Below are 23,528 nucleotides of genomic sequence, written 5' to 3'. Positions count from 1 at the left end.
TTGATCTAAAACTCAATTGAAATCCTAATCGACTGGTAATTTACTGTGGTCCCGAAGTCAAGATTTATGAAGAAGCAATTATGAAACTTAATAATCGACCTTGGATCAAAGTCTTAATCTCTTTCGAGTAGAAGGCTTCCCAATTGAGGATATGATGATATACAACCTGGTTCTAGGTTGATCCTAATAGATCTCTTCTCTGTCCTTTCTCAAGGTTCCTATTTTTGAAACTTAAATATCGCACAACGGACATGTTGAATATCACATCTTTGTTAACCTGGTAACTTGTATAATTATCGAGGCCGGTATAATGGTCATGTAATCTATCTCTCTTGGAGGAGAGAAAGTGGGGTTAGGAACGGCCTATGGTGTGAGAATTGATGTTGCGTGATGATTTGTGCATCCCCCAACTACGCCTGATTCAAGTCCCGGTGGTGGTTCGGAGCTACATTAAGGTTACTGTGCCCACCCCCTTGTCCAAGCACTTCGCCTTTTCGCCACCAGATGCTCACTTTTTCATTTAGCAATCACTGCTGGCACCTCTACTGGGAAGAACTGAAAGATCGTACCGCTCAGTTTGAATGTGTCCAGGATATCCACACTTGAAGTGGGCGGGGAGAGGAATCCAACAGGTTTTTTTTTTTTTTTTCCTTCGTGCACCTGCAGTCAGTCAGAGTCTGTTTTTACAAGCTCTGTTGTTCAGCCGCAGGGCAAAATCTCAACCATTGACGGGTAACAGAAATCGGTTATAGTTAAGGAGCCGTACTTCCCATTTAGGGAAGGATGAGAAACGCCATACTTTCAGAAATTATTCATTGACTATCTAGGATGTTAAAAAGTAGGTAATAGACTGAGTTCTTGCCCTTGTACTTAGGGTGTTTAGGTAGTGCAACAGTAAGATGTATCCTCGTGCTCGGGAGATGAGAAGTAGCTGTTCTTAACTATTACTCAGAAATCTTTTCTTTTTGCAGTTAGGAATAGAGTTTTTGTACCAAAAACGTGAATTAGGTTGCAGAGAACGTCATTCGCATCGCGTTGACAATTTTTTTTTCGTCCGTTTATCACATGAAGTTCTTTTTTTTTTTTCATTATTACCAGAATATGAGATAAAAAAAACCTAAATGGTTCTTTGTATACAGAAAACAAACAATACCAATATTTTCTTACATATCAGTATTATATGATTTTTTTTTCCTGAAGTGTATGATGCTTGAAAAATGGACAGAATGAATTTTGATTTTTCTATTTGTCCCTATCCTTCTGAGTAGAGAGAATGCTGTGGCGCAACTAAAGGGCCTGCAGAGCCCGCAACATTGAGAAGCCCATTTCAGTTTCGAAGTTAAACTTTATAATGTTAGGATGTTAAAAATTATGTGATGTTCCAACTATATCTCATTTTTACCTGTGAAGACGGTAACACCTGAGCGATTATTTAGTAAATTAAATGCCAACAAAACTTATACTGACCAGCGAAAACATTATGACCACTCGCTACTTTTTGAACGAAATCATTGTGCAGAGATAAGAGCTACAAGACATAACACAACCGCGCGCCAAACGTGACAAGAATCTCACTCGATTAGTCAGTGTGGTGCTTGTGCCTTGAATGGGGAAGGACGACGATATATCAGGGTGAGTAATTGGCTGGGAGCTTCATTTCGGAAACAGCGCGACTTGTCGAGTTTTCGCGATCTGCCGTGCTTATGTATTTCAAAGGTGGGAAAAGGACAGTGAAACCAGCATCGAACCAAACAACAAAAAGTGGGGCGACTAAACCTCATTAAAAATGTCGGATGTCGCAGACTCTCGAGGTTGGTACAGCAGAATAGACGAAAACTATAGCACAATAATAATAATAATAATAATAATAATAATAATAATAATAATAATAATAATAATAATAATAATAATAATAATAATAATAATAATTTGCATTTTTTGCATATGAGCAAGTTGTGACTCACTAGATAGAACATAGAAAGTCAAAACTGTTCTCTGTAAATTTTACGTGACTCATGGATGTGGATAGAGGGGGTCCGTTTAACATTTTTGCGGGGAGGCCCATTCGTCCTTACTTACGCTACTGAGAGGTAAGGTAAAATAATAACACCAATATATATATAAACTCCTAGCGCAACAGTCCCTTGTGATCTGAGTCTGCAGCCGGCTGTCTAGATTGAAGTCCGCTATCTTTTAGTTTCCCAACTTTTCTCTCGATGTTTGGTCAACACAGCAATGTTTGAGTGCCACACCGGGAATTAAACCCTGGGCGACGCACACCGTATCACTTTCGCTAATCTTTTGGTAAAATTCAGGTTAGGGTGGTACTGAATTATTTTCGGAATATGCCATTTCTCATAAGGTAAAGTTCAAAAGTATTGTGACATAATTAAAAAGCTCATTATCAACCACGTATTCTTGCCTCTAATATCACTAAAAGTTTTCGAGATATGTGTCAAAAATGGTTGAAACATTTGAAGTTAGTTTAGTAACTTGAAGAAGATAGTGGCCTTATACATACATAATTGCTCCAATTTTTATTTTTATTCTTCTTTCTCCTAAAGAAATACAAAATCATAATTTCAACCACTTTGGTACATTTTTCATAATTTGAAGGGCGAACAGCCGGTTTCTTTCCTTACGTTTTGAACTTGGGATTTATATTCTTCTTGTCACTTATCGTGAAAGTCATATAATGACATGGGTCCCAAAGCTAGAATATATTATGCGACAGATGTAATGACAATTTCATCTCTCAAGATTATTAAATTTGACATTTATTGAACGATAGCGGTTTTATAATAGGAATAAATTTTTCGCAATAAGGTGCGTATAGTGGTCGTAAGAAATGACAAAAGCTACCATTGACCTTTATAGTTTGACTGATGCTTTTTCGATCATGGTCTTCCCCTTAAATTTTGTAAAGGACAGTATCATTTTAATTATCTTGGCCTAATTTCCTAAAGCATCCCATTCGTACGCTAAAAGAAAGATTTCTATTTTTTATGTATAAGAATTCAAGGAATGCAAATTTATTCAAAATTCGTTTACAATTAAAGTCGGCTAAAGAGATATTCCTTCGAGATTTCTATATTTTGAAAACAAATTCACGATTTCAGTTCTTTGTCTTTACTTGTTTCCATGTTTTTTTATATCAATACTGTATGATCAATTCCAAGAATTATTTTAGTTCCCCGGTAAATCCATTTATAAGAAGCTCCAAATACTGCTACAATTTTAATGTGGTTTCAGGAGAATCTGCATATCTCATCCTTTTGTTACTCTCTATATATTCATCTACTATGTAAACAAACATTAGTGAAAGAAAGAGGCTGAGAGCTAACACGTGCTCCGTGAGGAACGTTGTCATTCCTTTTACTGATATATCTAGAGAGTCTAGTGTTGCCACGAGACAAGACGAGATTTCTGGCTGTGTCGTCTCGTCTAGAAAAGATCTGCCCGTCTCGTCTCGTATCGAATGGTTCTGTCTCGTCTCGTGGCAACACCAGAAAGGCTGAGGTCCACAAAAAGAGCTGTTATACCAAGTGGTTAAAATTACAACTTTTAACCAAGTTTTGTTTGGTAGCACAACACACAACACGACTTCAATCTTCCAGCAACGACTGCTTAGATTCGACTGAACCAGTAATTACTTCGATAGGAACATTTGTCAATACCGTCAGTACAGTCGAAAGGCAAGATTTTCCCATTTATTCTGATATACTTTTTTCAGAACCCCTGGCGCCACTTCAACAAATAAGGAGGCCTATGTAACTTTCGCATTTAAAAAATGGTTTAGCTTCGAATAACATCATAAAACAATAAAAAAGATAAATTTTGTTGTCAAATCAGCATCTTTTCAAAACTCAGTATCGAGAAAGGCTGACACGTTTCTGTCTTGGTTCGGAACGAGAAAGACCATGAAACAATAATTAGTTACTGATAAAATTGCCACTTCTACTTGTACTTCTATAACAGGATTTTTATACGTAGATATCTCCACCAGCCCCCGGAATAAAATCTTCTGAAACACTGATCTCAATGAACGCTTTACATTTGTGTTTGAATCTGGAGCATTATCACAAAATAATTAAACTTGAATCGATTGAAAAATGGAAGTGAAAGCTGTTTGTAAGAATCATTTTTTAAAAATTCTTTAGGTATTCCCTGTTCTTTGTAGGATTTGAAACATTGAATTATTTCGATCATTTGAAATAATAAAAGATGGTATACATTTCGAAGGCAAATAATTTATTCCGAGTTAATAAATTTTTAAGCAAATTCAGAAACTGTGTTTGTATTTTTCGAGACACGAAACGAGACATTTCACAAAACGTTTTGTATTGTATCGTGTCTCGCTTCAAAGAGTCGAGTCCCGTCTCGTTGTAACACTAAGAGAGTCTTACGCATTCTCTTTCCAAGAAAGTGAAATTTGAAAAGCACATTCAGTCAATTGTTATCATAGAATATACTATGGGCATAGCCACTGATGTGTAGAAGATGACACAGGCGGAATTTGTTCTTATGGAGCCCTTGCCGAGTTGGAGCCGTGGGGCTCTATTATTTGGATTGGAAACATTGGTTCAAAAATATTTTACATTTAGCATACACACACACATATATATACATACACACACACACACACACGTACATGTGTGTTACATATACTTTAATTAATGTGTGGACCTGCGGACAAGGTATAGTTCGCCCGCCCAAAAAACCGCCTCTGGGGGGTGGGTTCGAAGCGCACTCCTGAAACATAGAATTATGCTAATCGTAATCTTCTGAGATAGACTACCCCCCGAGGGATAAGTAAATAAATAAATAAATAAAAATAGTTTCGTAATGTTTATCTTCCGTATACGAGTAACTGAAAAATTTTAGTGTCTCAACAATGAGAGCTGTATACACGTGATTCTGCGTTCCTGGCGGAACTTCCCTAGTTCCGGCCCAAACTTTCACACTATACCCTTTTTCGGCTCTCTCTCCCACGGTAGTTTTAAGAATTTTTATCTATTATCTACTCCCTTGGAGTAACTGTTGCTCTGTATTTTCACGGGCTTGCAACCGTCAGAATGAATATCCTGGCTGCTTTCCCAGCTACCTATTCAGCATGCAATAGATACATGCAATAACAATCAAATCCCACACAAACTACTCTACCCATCAAATATTTTAACATGGAAAGTTCTTTTACGCAAGTATTTCGTTTGTTTAAAATGGAATAGACCTAAATACAACTTTTTTAAAATGTTCTTCTGGAAATTCGATAGCGACGTCGCTCACATCAAAAAATGAGAGAATTAGTGCTCTGACAATCTGGTAGAAATACAACATGCCAATATACACATTACTGTGATTACATTGCTATTTATTCAATGATTATTTTGCTTAGAGCTTTCTTACTCTCCAGGGTACTCTTCAAGGGTATATAATTACTCTTCACTTATGTCGCGAAAAAATATTCAGCTTGCAAATTTATTTCGAGAACTTCTCATTCCCTAATACATGTTTATTCTCTGAATTTGTACGTACAGCCGACAAACTTACATAGAATCTCAACAGAGTTCAAATGTGAGGTGTCTGCTGGGAAGCACAGGTCAGTTGTATGGGAGGGGCTTTCAGAGTGCAATTCTAGGAACACTGTGGGCTTCTGACTGAAATATGTTTATTTGTTGTTTTTTTTTTACTATTCCATTTTCCGAAACAATAACATTTACCGATGACCTGTTAGCCCCTCCACCACAGCCACCATGAAAACAAATTCAATCGGAATTTGTCCAGCTCGTTTGATCACGAATAATTATCGTTTGATCCCAACGCATACTGATGTATTACACACAATTTGGCTAGAGCTTGTTAGCCCTTGATAATCGACATGTGTCATTCCATAGATATTTCAATCGTAAATAGGTAAGCAAAGTTTGCTTAGTTTCTGGTAGCAAGTATGGAAAATAGTTTACTGTTTATTTAAAAATGGAGGCCTCCAACAATGAAACTAACAACAATATGAGAAATCGACATGTACCATTCTCTAGATATCTGAATCGTAAATATGTCAAGTTTGGTCAGCTTCTGGTAAAAAGTGTGGAAAATAAAGTGAATCGTTTATTTAAAAATGGTAGTCTCCAACAACGTAACTAAAACAATATGTGAAATCGACATGAACCATAGGATAGATATTTCAATCTTACATAGATACGCAAAGTTTGGTCAGTTTCTGGTAGAAAGTATGACAGATAAAGTTTATTGTTTATTTAACAATGGTGGCCTCTAACAATGAAACTAACAACAACAAGTGAAATCGACAAGTACCATTTCATAGATATCTAAATCGTAAAGGAGTGTGCTAAGTTTGGTTAATCTGTGGTAAAAAGTATGGCAGATAAAGTTGATTGTTTATTTAACAATGGAGAAATTCAACAATTATTTATTGAACAATGGTGGCTTAAAACGATAAAACTAACAATAATACGTGAAATCGACAAGTACAATTCCTTAGTTATCTCAGTGGTAATCCGATTGGTGTGCCAAGTTTGGTCAGTTTCTGGTACAAAATATAGCAAATAAAGTTGATTCTTTATTTAACAATGGTGGCCTCCAACAATGAAACTAAGAACAATATGTGAAATCAACACGTATTATTTCCTACATATTTCAATATTAAATGGGTGTGCAAAGTTTGGTTAGTCTGTGGTAGAAAGTATGGCAGATAAAGTTGATCGTTTATTTAACAATGGAGAAATCCAACGAATGTCTATTTAACAATGGTGATCTTTACAATGAAACTAACAACAATATGAGAAATCGACACATATGTTTCCCTAGATATTTCAATCTTAAATGTGTGTGCAAGGTTTGGCCAATTTCTGGTAGAAATTATGGCACATATAGTTCATTGTTCATTTAACAAAGCTGGCCTCTAACAATGAAAGTAACAACAATAAGTGAAATCGACACGTACCATTCCATACATATCTCAATCGTAAATGAGTGTGCCAAGTTTGGTTAGTTTATGGTTGAAAGTATGGCAGATAAAGTTGATTGTTTATTTAACCATGGAGAAATCCAACGATTGTTTATTTAATATTGGTGGCCTCGAACATTGAAACTAAAAACAATATGTGAAATCGACTTGTACCATTAAGTAGATATCTCTGTGCAAATCCGATGGGTGTGCCAAATTTGGTCAGTTTGTTTTAGAAAGTATGGCAGATAAAGTTGATTGTTTATTTAAGAATAATGGCCTTCAACAATGAAACTAACAACAATAAGTGAAACCGGCACGTACCGTTCTATCGACATCTCAATCGTAAATGATTGTGCAAGTTTGGTCAGTTTGTGGTAGAAAGTATGGCAGATAAAGTTGATTGTTTATTTAATAATGGAGAAATCCAACGATTGTTTAACAATGGTGGCCTCGAAGAATGAAGCTAACAACAATATGAGAAATTGATTGGTACCATTCAGTATATATCCCTGTGGTAATCAGATGGGTGCGACAAGTTTGGTCAGTTTGTGTTAGAAAGTATGGCAGATGAAGATGATCGTTTATTTAACAATGTAGAGATCCAACGAATGTCTATTTAACAATGATGGTCTTGAACAATGAAACTAAACAATATGAGAAATCGACACATATCTTTCCCTAGATATTTCAATCTTAAACGAGTGCGCAAGGTTTTGTCAGTTTCTGGTAGAAAGTATGGCAGATAAAGTTGATTCTTTATTTAACAATGATGTCCTCTAACAATGAAACTAACAACAATAAGTGAGATAGACACGTGCGGTTCCATAGATGTCTCAATTGTAAATGAGTATGCCAAGTTTGGTTAGTTTGTAGTATAAAGTATGGCAGATAAAATTAATTGTTTATTTAACAATGGAAAAATCCAGCAATTGTTTGTTTAACAATGGTTTCCTCGAACAATGAAACTAACTACAATATGTGAAATCGACAGGTACCATTCGCTAGATGTCTCTGTGCTAATCGGATGGGTGTGCCAAGTTTGGTCAGTTTGTTTTAGAAAGTGTGGCACATAAAGTTGATTGTTTATTTAACAATGGTGGTCTTCAACAATGAAACTAACAACAATATGTGAAATCGACACGTACCATTCCCTAGATATTTTAATCTTAAATAAGTGTGTAAAGTTTGGTCAGTTTCTGGTAGAAAGTACGGCAGATAAAGTTGATTGTTTACTTAACAATGGTGGCCTCTAACAATGAAACTAATAACAATAAGTGAAATCGACACGTACCATTCCCTAGATTTTGTAACGTCCATTAACCAGATTATATCCGTTTTTGCTTAATTTTTGAATTGTTCATTTTATTTTTGATTGTTTTAATTTTATTAGTTGCATATGTTAACATTGGTGACGGTGGCGCCATCTACCGTTTTAGACACAAACTATTTGGACGTAATGAATAACCTTAAGTCCAGTCCTTCGTAACCTCGGTGATGCATAAGAATGCAAAACGAAACCTAAAAAGAAAGCTCAAAATTAATATATGATTGCTGTAGATACGTAACAGTTTGAAAGGAAAAAAAGAAGGAACTAACGCAAGTCACTCTTTTAAAATATTTTAATCTGCTTTCCTGCTGAGAATGGTTGCGCTCATGTTGTAATATTGTAATAGCATCATAGGATTACAATACATGCTTAGAAATGTTGTAACTTGTATCGTGTTTCATAAATCCTAATGCAGATTGGTTGGTTGGTTTCAAGGTTAACTTCTCTCTTTAGCACCAAAGCTATGTGAGTCACAGACCTACAGCTTAACATTGAATCCGAACCAGATAAGTTCCTATTAGGAATTGAACCCGTCTATTCTGTGCCAAATGTGCGTATGCTAACCAAGTAGCCACGAGGAAACTTTCTTAATACAGATCTTACCTGGTTTATTATATGCATGCTTAATCCTCGAGCATTTATTTTCATGTACCTAAAGCAGTTTCGTTAACACTATATATAAATATAACGAAGAGAAGATGCATTTAAACATAGTGGAAACCTATATGTTCAGCTGTAACTTACAATATCAGATATACTGTAGTATATATGCTGATGTAATAACGATATCTATCTTTGTTTGATTACGTTTGACTTCCCTATTCGTATACTGAATTAGCCTCTGGTTGCGTGTGGTGTTCCCTCAAAAGAATCCTCTCTTGCCTTCCTGTCTGTCTGATTCTTACTGCTAGATATGAAAATAGAGGGGAGGGAAAATAGACATGACCTGGGAACAGTGTTGCTAATAGTAGTAGTAGTAGTTAATTCTTGTTAAAGATTGTGATTTATTTTTTTAAATTCCGCCGGTGTACGTGAAAAATTTACAGAAATGAATGGCCTTAGGCATGGGGCCTGAGGCATGGAAGGAGACTACAATTAATGGGCGAAATCAAAACAGAAAAATCGTACGTGAAGACGAAGAGCTTAGCGGAAGACCATGGAGAATGGAACCTTCTCAGTTGTGGCAAGTGATCTGCCAGTAGTAGCAGAACACCATCATGATGATTTGTCTCTATCTTACACTATGCACTTAATGTCGTGCTTTGCATCATTGTTATACTATTTTCGTTTATTTTATTTTATTACTCTGCTCTTATTATTTTTCAGTAGCGTAGCGTGGTATTCCGAAATGGGGATGCCAAAGTTAGTCACTTGTCTGATATAATACAATACAATGCAATGCATGTCCAATGTGTATTTTCCTTAACAAGTGAAAAGATTCACTATGCAGCAAATGTTTCGATGACTCATGTTTTAGAGCTTTCTTCATGAAATTACCCAAATCAGAAATACCGTTTGAACACCACTCCGACTCCTTTGCCCAAACATAATGCAGACGAAACATAACATTTTATGCCCTACAGAACACCCAGCAAGCCAAGAAAACCTATCATCATACCACGAAGACTGAAATATTTGCGACTGATTGCTAGTTGTCGTTTTTATGGAAAGCTTTGGGGTAGGTCGTATCCCTTTCAGAGAGCAGCGCTGCTCGTAAGTCAACCGAGATATGGTAGTTGTTAACAAAAAAAAAAAAATAAATAAAAAAATAAAAAAATGTGTCTGGTACTGTTATCGTAGTCATCATTTGCTAAAAGTTAGTAAGGTACTATACCTTGTAGCAGCCGAAGACTTTCCACAGCTTTGTCTCTTAGTTATAAATGTAATTTTCTTCATACTACAGTAAAAAAAATAAAACAAATATTCATTTCAAATCACAACGCAAAAAAGAATTATACCGACAATTTTTCTTGGCCACCAACGATCAATGTTGCTAATCAAAAGCATAAATCTAGTACAGAACGCAAGAGCATAGCCAGGGAGAGGTGAGCCAATAATTTATCACAAGAAAGGAGTGTAAAGCCATGTTCATTAAACAACTTGCAGAAGCTTTATATTTAGCACGGCATAATTTGCAACCATCCCATACGATTACACAACACAAATAGAAAATTAACAGGATGAGTCTGCTCATTAAGGCCCGCAACCAGCCATTAAAGTTCAGGAGAGAGGCACAAATATGCTAGGGGGTCCAATTGTTACAATTCTGGATCTCTTTTATCAATAACTACTCTTAATAATTAGGAGGCCAAAACATTTAGGGGCCCAGGCTCCCGTAATTGCACGCCTGGTGGGGCATACAGTAGCAAATGCGTAGATTACGTTAGACGCCAATAAGCAATTGTCTCAGCTCCTTTTCTGCCATTAGCATTGTGACGAGAAAAACCGGCTCCACTTTTGTATAAATATTGTTTTCAGTATAATTCCCTTTATTTCTTTCTCGTGGGCAGCTTCTTTCTCCGCATACCATACTTCAATCTTTTTTTTTTTTTTTTTTTTTTTTTTAATGTCACCCCTAGAAATTTGTCATCTTGGGTCCGGACCTCAGGTGCCCGTTCGTGAATATGGGCCTGAGTGTTTATATCATTTCAAGATACAAATAGAAAGCACTTAAAGCAACTCTGGGGGCCTATTTCTGTGTATCTACTTCATTGTCAGATATCCAGATACGGAAGAGCACAAGTAAATTTTGTGAAGGGCAGAGGGTGGCCTACCGGATCGGTGACCGTGATTCTACAGAATGCATTATAGTTATGCTTGTGTATATGAGTCCTCTCAAAGAATATCTGGCTACATTCTGGGACATGATATATATTTATGATGTAGATTATTAGTTTGCCTTTAATTACTATTACAATTAAAATGCATTTAATTACGATTAAAGCATAACTATTTTTATACCATCACTTACATAAGCGACATGCTTCATAATGGCGTTGAACTAACTTTTTATGTTTCGTTCTATTTCCTTGACAGCGGTCGTACGTTCTATACAGAAACAATAGCTTAGTTCAAAATATATAGAGTTGGCAGTACTTGAGCATACGCCAGCTTATATCTAAAGCAAATGTTGGGTTGCAAAGGGATGGCGGGGAGTAGTTGGGCATGCGCATTCGACAGAAAGCAGACGAAAACCCCGATGCTTGCAGTAGGCCTGGATGCCCGAGAAACATAGCATACAACAAGAGGAAAGACAGAAAATGTGCATCTGAGTGATGCGCATGCGTAGGTTCCGTTTTCCAAAGTAAAGCGAGAGAGCGCATCTACAAGATTGCAGTGGAAATAATTGTGATAATTATAAGCAATTTATAAATATAATGAAATACGTACTTTTTTCTTATTAACAGGGGATGCCGGGCATACAGGCGTTCCCTTACGCTACGCCGCTGTTATTTTTATGTTTTATTTTCGAGAGTATTTTTGCAAGTGGACGATGACAACATTTTATATTTCCTTGGTGTTCACCTTCTTTTCTTCTCTACATAATATCTGATAAGGAGACTTACGGAAGTGTCACTCACCGATTTGAATGAAACTTTGCACACTTGTAGAACATCAAAAAATAATCGAAATGTATTTTTTTTTTTAATCCAATGTTCTCGGGATTGCTGCCAGAGTGAGTGTTGCTGTGCTGAGCTTTCGTTACCATACAGCGGCAATATCTTCAGAGCTGTGTGTTGAAGTGTGACTGAACTGACTGAACTGAACTGATTAATAACTTTACTCTGCGTTGGCAGAGATGGGCTTCTAGCAATGTGCTATTTTGCCCAGAGCTATGAAGGATTTGTGTGGCAAGTAGTTTCCAACAAGTCGCTGTGGTTGTGGCTGTGTATAGTGTGTGATGCCGGAGTTGTGTGTTGCCGAGATCGTGGTAGTTTTGCTGGTCTGCTGGTCTATGGCTCTGTTGTGGCATGGTTGGAATGTGTTTTTGTTGTTGTTGTTCATGTGTGTTTTTGGTTGTTGAGGTTAAGTACGTATTGGTTGTAGGAGTAATTGATGTGTGATATTTATTAGTATTGATGGTTTTAGTTGGATTGGTTAGTGGAGGGTGAAGGTGAGGAACGTGCTTAGGTAGGGGATTTTAAGTGAATTAATTTGCTTGTTTTTTTTTTTTTTTTTTTTTTTTTACATTGTTAGGAGAGAATGTAAGGTGGTTGAAGGAGGATCTGTGGGAGTTCTATCTTCGTTCGTGAAATTATCGTTGAAGAACCTTTTTTGAAGGATTCTGTCTCTGTATCTTTCGTTAAGTTTTAGGATTACATCTTTGATGGGTTGAAGCTTGAATTTGTTGTAGTATGGCTTGATGTCGTCTTGATAGATTCTTGTTATTTTCCTTAGCCAAAAGCGTTCTGCGCGGGAGACGTCTGCGATGTTGTGTCTATTGAATAAAGGATGACCATAGAGGAGTATAGGGCGTATAGCCATTTTGTATAAATATGTTTTATTTTTGATGCTCAACGAGGGTTTCATGCATATACCACTGAGAGCTATAATGGTGCGAATAGCACGTCTTCTGCAATCTTGTATATGCGCGTTTAAATTCAGTCGCTTATCAAGCAACACTCCTAAGTATTTAGCTGAAGTTGTAACTGAAATCTTTTGATTTTGGATGGTAATATTCTTACGGGTGTCCTTAATGGAATGACGGCGTCTACGTGATGGAATAAAGAGGATCAGTTGTGTTTTTCGTGGATTAAGTTGCAGTTTCCATTTTTGACACCAGAGCGCAAATTCTGCAATTTGTTTTTGTAAGCGATTGAGTATGTTATGCGTGAGTAGTGTGGAAGTCCAATATGCCGTGTCGTCAGCAAATAATCCAAGTTGTGTTTTGAATTTAGGGTTGACAGGAGTGTCGTTGACATATAGTAGGTATATTAAAGGTGCTATGGTTGAGCCTTGTGGTACACCTCGTTGGATGTAAATATCATTGGAGTATTGATTATTTATTTTAATCTTGGTAGTTCTTCCTGTGAGGAAATTATGGATCCACCGAATGATTATTGTAGGCATATTGTAGTTGGTGAGTTTACATAGAAGACCATCATGCCATACAGAATCGAATGCCCCTGTGAGATCCAAAAATGCAGCACCTGTGTTGTGTCCTTTTGCGAAAGCTTTTTGAATGTCGTGGCAAATTCTTACTAGTTGGTCAATGGTGCTGTGTTGCGGTCGAAATCCTGCTTGCTGTGGTATAAGTAGATTGATGTCAAGAAGATATTGGTGCAATCTGATAACCAAAATTTTCTCCATGAGTTTGGAGAAGATATTTGTTAGTGCTATTGGTCGGAGATTACTTGAGAGGTTTGCTGGTTTACCTGGTTTATGTAGGAGGATAGTATGTGATGTTTTCCAAGTTGTAGGAACATACCCAATGAAGAGACTGCCTGTATACAGTTCTGCAAGCTTAGTATGAAGTACTGGTGGAGCAGCTTTCAAATGCTGGGTGGTTATCTTATCCGGGCCTGGCGCTGAATTCTTCCTTCGTGTTATGGCATTTTCGACTTCTAGTGGATGGATAGGTTCCAGGAGTGCTGTAATGGATGGTGGATGTTGATCGGCTAGATCTGCATCTGTGAGGTCTTCGGAGTTAGCTATTATTGTCTTGATTGTAAGTGCAAGTTCTTCAATTTGGTGCTGTTCGGGTGTGTTAGCTGGTGGATCTTGGAACTTGGCTGTAAAAACGTCAGCTAAATGATAAAGCTTTTCTTGATCAGTAGGGAGATGGATATTGTCAATGGTATCAGGCAGTTGCAATTTGGTTGTAGTTTTGTGAAGTTTTCTGATTTCTTGCCAGAATTTGGAGTGGTGTTCCTTTTGTAGTGCGTTGAGTTTCTGACAGAATGCTTGGAATTTTTCTTCTCTGTATACCTTGATCATCGTCTTGATAATGTGATTGATATTATTAAGTTCCATTTTGGTGACTGGTGAGCGGTATTTATTATAGGTTTTTTGGAGATATCGTTTATGACGAATGTTATTGATAATTTCAGGCGGCAGGCGATCCATTCCTGGGATGATCCTAATAGTGGGTATGAATGTTTTGTCAGCATTTTGAAGGATATTAGATATTTCAGTTGCAGCGTCTTCGATGGATTGAGGCGTGTGGGTGATGTTGATCTTCTGTAGGCTTTCTTCTAGACTTGCTTTGTAGCTGTCTCAGTCAGCATTTTTGAAATCCTTAACAATATAATATTCAACTGGTAATTTTGGATTTTCTAAGGAGAGATGTATTGCCAGGTGGTCTGATGGAAGATCCTGTTCAGTATGGGTGGTGGGTTTGTACTTCAACAATCCAGTGGTGCAAAAAATTTTGTCAGGTTTGGTATCAATTTTCTCTGGCCGCTGAGCGAGACGTGTTGGTCCAGGAATTTTCAGTTGGATAAGTGAGCTATCTATAATGTATTGTAATAATTTCTTACCATTATTGTTTGTGGTTGGATCGCCTAATAATTCATGTTGAGAATTCATGTCAAGAGCAAGGAGAAGATTGGGAATGGTTGCCAGGTAGTCTAATAGTGGGAAGGGGTTTGCGATGTCTGTACTGGGATTGTTGTAGAACGTAGCTATGTGGATGAAGGTTTGAAGTTCGACTTTGATAAGTAGAGGTGTGGTTGTTTGATCATAGAGGTTTGCAGGAATTGAGGTGGTTGAATATTTTATGCCTTTTCGAAGTAGGATTGCAGTGCCTCCTGATGCAGTTATCCGGTCATGTCTGATAATATGGTAACCCTGTGAAGTGGTTCTGAAGGATTTAGTGAAATGAGTCTCATTGATGATGGCGATGTCAATGGAGTTGTCTTGAAGGTATGTTAGGAGTTCTGTCATTTTACTGCGTAGACCTTGTATGTTAATATATAGTATTTTAGTTGTAGCTGATGTAGATGCAGTCCTTCCCAAACGAAGCCGTTTTCTACACATCTTGTTTTCTTAAGTTTTGTTTAGGTATGTTTATATAGGCATAGCCCTGAGTGGAGTTGAGGATATTAATTTTTTCTTTGAAGATAGCAGCAGTGGCTTTCTTAATGGAGCTATGCAATGACTGAGTCTCAGATGGTTTTGTTGCAAGAGTTAACACAGCGGTGACCCATTGAATAATGTTATGACTTATTTCTTCAATTGCTTTTTTAATAGCTTCATTTACTGGTAGAACCGGAGGGGAAGTTGTTTGCTGGGCAGCTGAAGTTTCTTGATTTAATGGTGGCTGTTCATTAGATGAGGAGGTGTCTTCAGGAATCTTCTGTGATGCAACCTTCGGCTTGTTGATAGGATATATTTTGAGTGGTATGGTAGAGTCTTCATTGCTAGCTTTAGTAGGTCGTTTCGGACAGTTACTACCTCCAGTTTTATGGCCGTTTGCTTTGCAGGTGGCGCAGAAAGGTGTGTTACCTGTGATGCGGCATTTGTGGTTGGTGGTGCGGTGCACTCCACATTTGTAACAGTGTTGCATAGCGGTACAGGTTGCTGCAAGATGTCCATACTGGAAGCATTTTGAGCAAGGGAGTGGTCTACCTTGACTCTTGGAAGCTTCTACTCGATTGTAGTAGTTGTCGATGATAATTCCATTCGTAATTGTTACTTATTTGTTCAGGGCTGTAGGAAAAAAGTCTAAGGAGAGGTAGTGGTCCTCTATCAGATTTGATTCGAATGACATTATAAAAGTCGATGGATTGATGTTTGAGTTCGTCCCTTATTTCGTCCAGAGAATAGTTAAGGTCAACGCCAGTGATGACGCAGATGAACGTAGATTTTGGTGGTTGAGTATTCCGTTTGCGTCCTTCATTTGTGTGCCATGTTTTATCATAAGTGAATTCAGAAGGTTTGTGGAGATCCAGAAATCGAAGTTTCTCGTCCATGGTGTTAAACTTGATGCGGATACCACGAATATTTTTAACATAGTATATGGTGTATTTGATGTTTGGCTGTCTCTCGGCAATTCTTTTATTCAGTGTTTTCTTCTCCTGTAGTTCTGATCGAAGGTTACTAATGGTGACGCAGAGATCATCTGTTCCTTGGGTGGTGGATGCAGTAGTGGGTTGAACGGTGGTTGGCGTTTCTTGGCTCCTTTTGGTTACAGCAGGCACCTCTTCAGTATCCTCTTGATGGGGATCGATGGGATTGCTATCATCATCTTCAGCTTCTTGTGAATTGATGCTTTCTGTCTCGAATGTAGGGTGTTTGCTGAAGTCGCCCTGATGTATGGGTCTTGGTGGAGGAAAGTCAGGATCAGAAGAGCTGGTGCGCTGGTCGTACAGTTTATATTGTGGTCTTTAAGAATCGCTGTGTTCCTATTGGCTGTTTTTGTTGGCCAATGGCGTGCTCTGATTTTACTGGTGGAAACTGCTCTCTGATTGGCTGATGGTTCTTTTCGTACTGAGAAGCTGGATCCAGATGTCAGGTAGATGATAACCTTCGTCTCTGTTGATGGATGGCTTGTATGTACGGATGAATAGAGATTCATGTATTTTCCTGTCCCAGAACTGTTTGCTTTTCTTTAGTACTTCAATTTGGTCCCACATGGCCGTATGATTGTATTGTATGCAGTGTTCGGCTATTGCAGATTTTTCAGGTTGTTTAAGTCTGGTGTGTCGCTGGTGTTCTTTCATTCTGTCTTCAATGTTCCTTCCCGTTTCACCTATGTAAGTGGCGTTACATTCACAGGTGATCCTATAGATGCCTGGTGTCTTTAATCCCAATGAGTCTTTTGCAGTTGGTAGTAAACTCCTGATCTTCGGTGGAGGGCAGTGTACAGTCTTGATGTTGAATTTCTTCAATAGTCTTGCTAGTTGGTTGGAGGTTTTTCCCATATATGGAATAACAGCAATATTTTCCTTGTCTGCCGTGTTGTCCTCTTTTGTGGTGCAATTTCTGCTACTGTATTTTCTCATGGCTGTCTTGATCTGTTTCCACGAATATCCGTTGAATTTGAATACCGTTTCCAGGTGAGACAGTTCTGTGCTTATATTATCTGTATCTGCTATTTGGTATGTTCTGTGTATTAGAGTATTTAACACCCCCATCTTCTGTGCAGGATGATGAAAACTGGTCGCATCGAGGTAGAGATCAGTGTGTGTGGGTTTCCTGTAGATTGAATGGCCTAGACTTCCATCTGGTTTCTTGTATACGAGTACGTCCAGGAACGGGAGACTTCTGTTTCTGTTTCCATTGTGAACTGGATGTTGCGGTGTATAGAATTCAGATGCTGCAGGAATTCGTCGAGTTTCTGTCTGCCATGGGGCAGCTAATAGTAGACGCCAGCAAAGCTTCAAGATCATATTTTTTTGTTTGTTTGTTTGTTACGGCAGAGGTGAAGATTTAAGGGTAGAAACCATCCTTTGAATGTTAGGGGTGGTCTCCAAGCATAGACAGAAAACAATCATTTAATATAGAAGAAAACAAACTGCCAGGGGAGTATTAGGACAGCTGATTCAGAATCAAAATTACAAAATTCAAAATGGTGGATCCAATATAGTGATTACAATTACAAAATGTCTTGTTGTTTGAAATTCTCAGCAGTTAACCAAGAACAATTATAGTTGGCAGAGATTACTGCGAGGAGGTTGCAGACCAATTTGAAACTCCTTCCTATATTTATTTTAATGGGATGCTTGATTAAAGTTGAGTCTTCGCACCTCCCACTATAGCGTTTACAGGGATACAAATAGTAGAAAGTGTGGCACAAGTAATAAATTAAATGTATGACTCATTGTTACACCACACAGCCTTTAATTTCTGAAAATAGTGTTGTTATCGCCGTTGTAAATTATTTTGCAGGAAAAGAATGAAATATTTGACCCTATAGTCCAAAACTATCTCTTTTAATCTGAAAATGTCCTTGCGAAAGCATCAAATTCGGGAAAATTAACATCAGGTCTTGTGAGATCATGGTTTCAAGAGGTTTCTCTCCCAATGTCTAATGTAAAGTCCATTTTGTTATTAGATTCGTGGAGTGGTCACAATTCATCAACTTTTCAACCTATTTTACGAACAAAAGAGTACCTCAAAATAGAAACCATTCTGCACTAACAACTGGTGGGATTCAGCGTCTTGATGTGTTCGTCTTTAGGCCATGAAAAAACTTCTTGAGACATTTTACTGATATTGTCCTCTACAACTATAACATAAATTTGCATCTCCGTAATAATATAATTTAGATCCAAATCACTAATTCATAATCAGTTTTCTTCTCTCAGACTTGCAAATCTTATTAGATATGCGCGATACAAAAACAGTTATTTGGAAGATTGTGCAGAATTTTGCGATTTATCACAGTTATTACTATAATAAGGTGAGCTTGATGTAAACAATGTTTATGCATCACTTTTTTTACGAAATATCATTACTCTGAAGCGTTTCCTCAATAAATTCATAATTATAACAGTTGAGGATATATGAGGAATATATTTCCAAAACACACTGAGAAAAAAAGGACTAGGATTTCCGTGTGGATACTTCATATTTACGCGGGTGCGCTCCTTAAGTAATGTAATGTCATGTATAAAAGTACAGCAGGTGGGAACACCATGCCAAGTTTGGAGTTCGGCGTGGAACTAGACTCGCTGTGATTGGATAATTTTATTCACATGATTGATTTCGTGTTAAAAACTATTACTCTCGTAAGGTAGGGAGTTACAGATTTAGAAAGAACCTAGAGGGGACACTCGTAGAAAGGTAGTAACAACATTATATACCTAAGTTACCACCATCGGAATGGGTGTGGCGTTAATTCTAGATTTGAAATGGTGGTCCCACAATACAAAATTTTCGCTGGACGGTGGTGTAGATCGTACTACTGATGAAACAACATTACTTAATGTGGTGACGCGCGTAACCTGGTAAAAACAGCATTTACATGCCGACTGGATTATGCATTTTTCTCCGTGCATGCTAAATCCATTTGGTGGAATCAGAAATGGCGAAAAACTATGGCTTCTTACATTAAAACAATATGGCAGGTGAGATTTCAAACAGAATTTACCACAAAAATAATGTGTTTTGACAAAAAATAATTACAAAAGTTAACGTAAAAGGTTTCAAAATACACTCTTCCATATTCAATTCAAAATCGGGCATTTTTGGATTTAGCATGGTTTGGAAATACACTCCTCATATGAAATTCTGACATAGTGAGAGGCGAGGGGACTCACCATACATAAGCACCCCGAATAGGGAGAGGTACAGAGATTCACTTTAATCAAGCATTCCGTTAAAATAAAGTCGTTTCAAATCAATAGAAAGGGGTTTCAAATCGGTCTGCAACCTTTTCGTAGTAAGCTTTGCTAACTACAATTCTCTTGGTTAACTGCAGAGAATTTCAAACAACAAAACATTTTGTAATTGTAATCACTATCTTGGATCCGCCATTTTGAATTTTCTAATTTTAACGTCATATTCTGAATCAGCTGTCCTACCCCCCCTGGCAGTACGCTATTATAAAATATTAAATGATTGTTTTCTGTCTATGATTGGAGACCACCCCTAACGTTCTAAGGGTGGTTTCCACCCTTAAATCTTCACCATTGCCGAAACCAAAAAAATACGTGTCGATTATTTTTCGATGTTCTACAAGTGTGCAAAGTTTCACTCAGATCGGTGAGCGACACTTCCGTAAGTCTCCTAGTGAGAAGAGAAGAAATTTAGCAATACTGATGCTTTCACACGTCGAGGTTGATAAGATAAGAATGTTTCATGATAGATTTCACTTCTAATTTAGTACAGTGTTTCAACTAGAAGCTCACGTTTTGTCATAACATCTGCATAATGAGAAGAGAATGGATATTAAGCAAAATATCTCTTTCTTAATGTTAGAAACATAGAAATGAACGCATTAAATCAGTAGGAAGATTTGCTTCAATTTGAGGAAAAAATATTTTGCTTATTTTGCCCAATCTCTATATAATCAGGCCCGTATTTAAGTAAGTGCTATTCTGTACTCGAGCACAGGGCGGCAGAATTTAGGGGGCGGCAAAATTTTGGATTTTTAAAATATTATTCACAATAAAGTAATATTTAAAACTAACAACCCGCAGAGTCCCGCTCAAACGCGAGAAACTATGTTAATGTGTTTAATTTGCTCTAATAACACTAGTTACTGATTAGCTAGCTTATCTCATTATTTTTAAAAAGCCATCCTCTCCCATCCCGACTCCAAGGGATGAGGGTAAACTTGAACATCATGAAAACTGATATTGTTAAACTCAGTAACCTCCAAAACTATGAATTCAACATTAATATCTGTCGTTTTCAATTACTTTTAAAATCTCGCCTTCTCCTTGGGGAGTGGAATATGAACTTGAAGTTGAATTGTATTAAAACTGTCACTATTCATCTCAGCGACCCTAAAAACTATGAATTCAACTCTAATATTAGTCGTTTTCGATCATTTTTAAAATGCCCCCATGTTATTCTTATGGGGACTTTGCACCCCCATATCTCAGCTCAGGTGTGACCTAGGGACCTGGAAGGGGTCATTTGGATAATTTCTCTGAGAGCTTTAAAATATATTAAAATTTTATGTTTCTATCTATTATGGTTCTCGAGCTTTCTAAAAGTACTGGAGAGGTTTGAGAAAAGCCTTCGGGTCTCATCCTAAACGAAGGGAAAGTCCCAACCTACACCTCCTTGCGGGAGAAAGCGGGCAACGTCTTTGGCGGCTAATGTAGGTGGAGACCGAACGACTCCCGGGATAAGGAGTCAGCTTCTACCAAGTACCAGCGGCCTTCTCGGAGGGCGGATGAGCGGGTGGAGGTCAGGGAACCTTCTTGTCCTTAGGAGGGGAAACTGTTCTAAAAGGCGGATGAACCACTATATGGTCAACGGCATGGAGGCGTGGAAAGGAAATAGGAATACTACCATATTATCTTTTTCTCAGAAGGGACGAAGGAGGAGAATAAATAAATATGATGGTTCTTCCTGAGGTAAAAAAATTCGGAGGTAAAATAGTCCCCCGTTCGGATCTCCGGGTGGGGACTGCTCCAGAAAGAATCATCAGAGGAGAAAATAATAATAATTTTAATTTCAGCATAGGAACCTGGAACGTACGGACTCTACGACGTGAGGGAAAACTTGAAAATTTAAAAGTGGAAATGGACAAATGTAAAGTGGACATACTGGGCTTGAGTGAATTGAGATGGCCAATGGAAAGATGAGATAATATCGGGAAATTACAGAATATACTATTCGGGTGGCGATAAGGGCGAGAATGGAGTCGCGATAGCAATGAAGAACGAAGTAGCAAGAAGTGTAACCAAAGTGGAATACTGCAGTGACCGCTTGATGTTTGTAAAACTACATGCAAAATCAGTGGACATTGTGATAATACAAATGTATATGCCAACAACCGGCCATTATGATAATGGAGTAGAAGTAATGTATGATCAGATTAGTGACATATTGCATCAGGAAGAAAGAGGTAAGGTCAACGCCGTAGTAATGGTAGACTTCAACAGCGTAGTAGAAGGAACTGAGAATAAGATAGTGGGACCGTTTGGACTAGGTAGAAGAAACGAAGAAACGAGGTCAAATGCTTATCGATTTCTGTAGGCAACATGATCTGGTGGTCAAGAACAGTGGTTTAAGAAAAGAAAACCCAAGCTGTACACGTGGAAAAGTCCAGGAGATACGAAACTCTATCAAATCGATTACATTCTTGTCAAGCAACGTTTCAGGAATAATGTACGAGATGTGAAGACACTGCCAGGAGCGGACATTGATTCGGATCACAATCTCCTGGTGGCGGAAGTGCAAACCTGATTAAAGTCGATCAAGAAAAATGGGAAGATATATCGAAAATGGAACTTGTAGCGACTAAGAAATATCGACGATAATGAGAAAGAAGAAATTGAAGAAAAATTCTGTGCAATGGGCGATGTGGCTGACAATATAGAGAATAGTTGGGGAAAAGTTAAACAGATTCTACTTAACACACTCCACAATAACATTGGAAGGATGGAAAGAGCACCGAGAAAACCATGGATAACTGAAGCAATGCTTAAGAAGATCGAAGAACGCAGAAGGGCGAAAAACACGGATATCAAGGAATACAGAAGGCTGAATAATGAATTGAGAAGGGAGACAGACAAAGCCAAAGAAAAGTACATGGAACAGATATGTGAAGAAATAATGGAACTTCAACGGCGCGATAGATATGATCTGATGTACCAGAAAGCACAAAAATTAGGAGGGAAAGCTAACAAAAGTATACAAACGTTCGGCATCGAAGATCAAGAAGTTAATGTAACCACTGACCATCAAAGAATCCTTAGAATTTGGGAGGAATACATAAAAGATCTGTATGATCAGAAGAACCACCCCAAAGATGTTGCGATCGAAGAAGAGGAAGAGGTGGATGATGATGAAAAAGAACCCAGTATATTGAAAAGTGAAGTAGTACAAGGAATCAAAGACATGCGAAAGAGAAAGGCCACTGGAGAAGACGACATGCCAGTAGATTTGCTCAAGGGATTATTAGACAACACAATGAAAGTACTGACTTCATTTATTAACAAGATCTACCTGAGTGGAGAATGGCCAAAGGATTTTCTTGATGTTACAATGATTGCATTGCCCAAGAAAAAACAAGCAAAGAAGTGCAGCGATCACAGAACCATTAGCCTGATTTCCCATACTGGAAAGATCATTGCACGCATACTGAATAGGCGGCTGGAAAGTAAGATAGATGAGAGGTTAGAAGAAGATCAATTTGGATTCCGGAAAGGAAAAGGCACCAGAGATGCTATTGGATTGATGAGAATTATATCAGAAAGAATTCTTGATGTAAAGGAAGAGTTGTGTTTGTGCTTCATCGACTGGCGAAAAGCTTTCGACCGAGTTAATTGGATGAAACTTCTGAAAATACTGAAAGAAATCGGAGTCAACTGAAGAGATCGACGACTCATTCAAAACCTGTACACAGGACAACGAGTGAAGCTGCGTTTAAATGAAGGAGAAACCAATAGTGTGAAGATTGGAAGAGGAGTCAGAAAAGGATGTAGTTTGTCGCCCCAATTATTCAACATTTACAGTAAATGTTTAATGAAGGAAGCATTAATGGGAATTGGAGATTTCAAGATTGGAGGGTAAATCATTAACAAGATCAGGTATGCAGATGATACGGTTATAATAGCTAAAACCGAAGGAGGACTACTGCAGGAGATGACTGACAAAATAGTTTAC

Source organism: Thermobia domestica, chromosome 12 (assembly GCF_964235325.1).
Source record: "Thermobia domestica chromosome 12, izTheDome1.hap1.1, whole genome shotgun sequence".
Lineage (NCBI taxonomy): Eukaryota > Metazoa > Arthropoda > Insecta > Zygentoma > Lepismatidae > Thermobia > Thermobia domestica.
The sequence above is the reverse complement of the archived record's forward strand: the minus strand, read 5'-3'. Positions refer to the sequence as shown.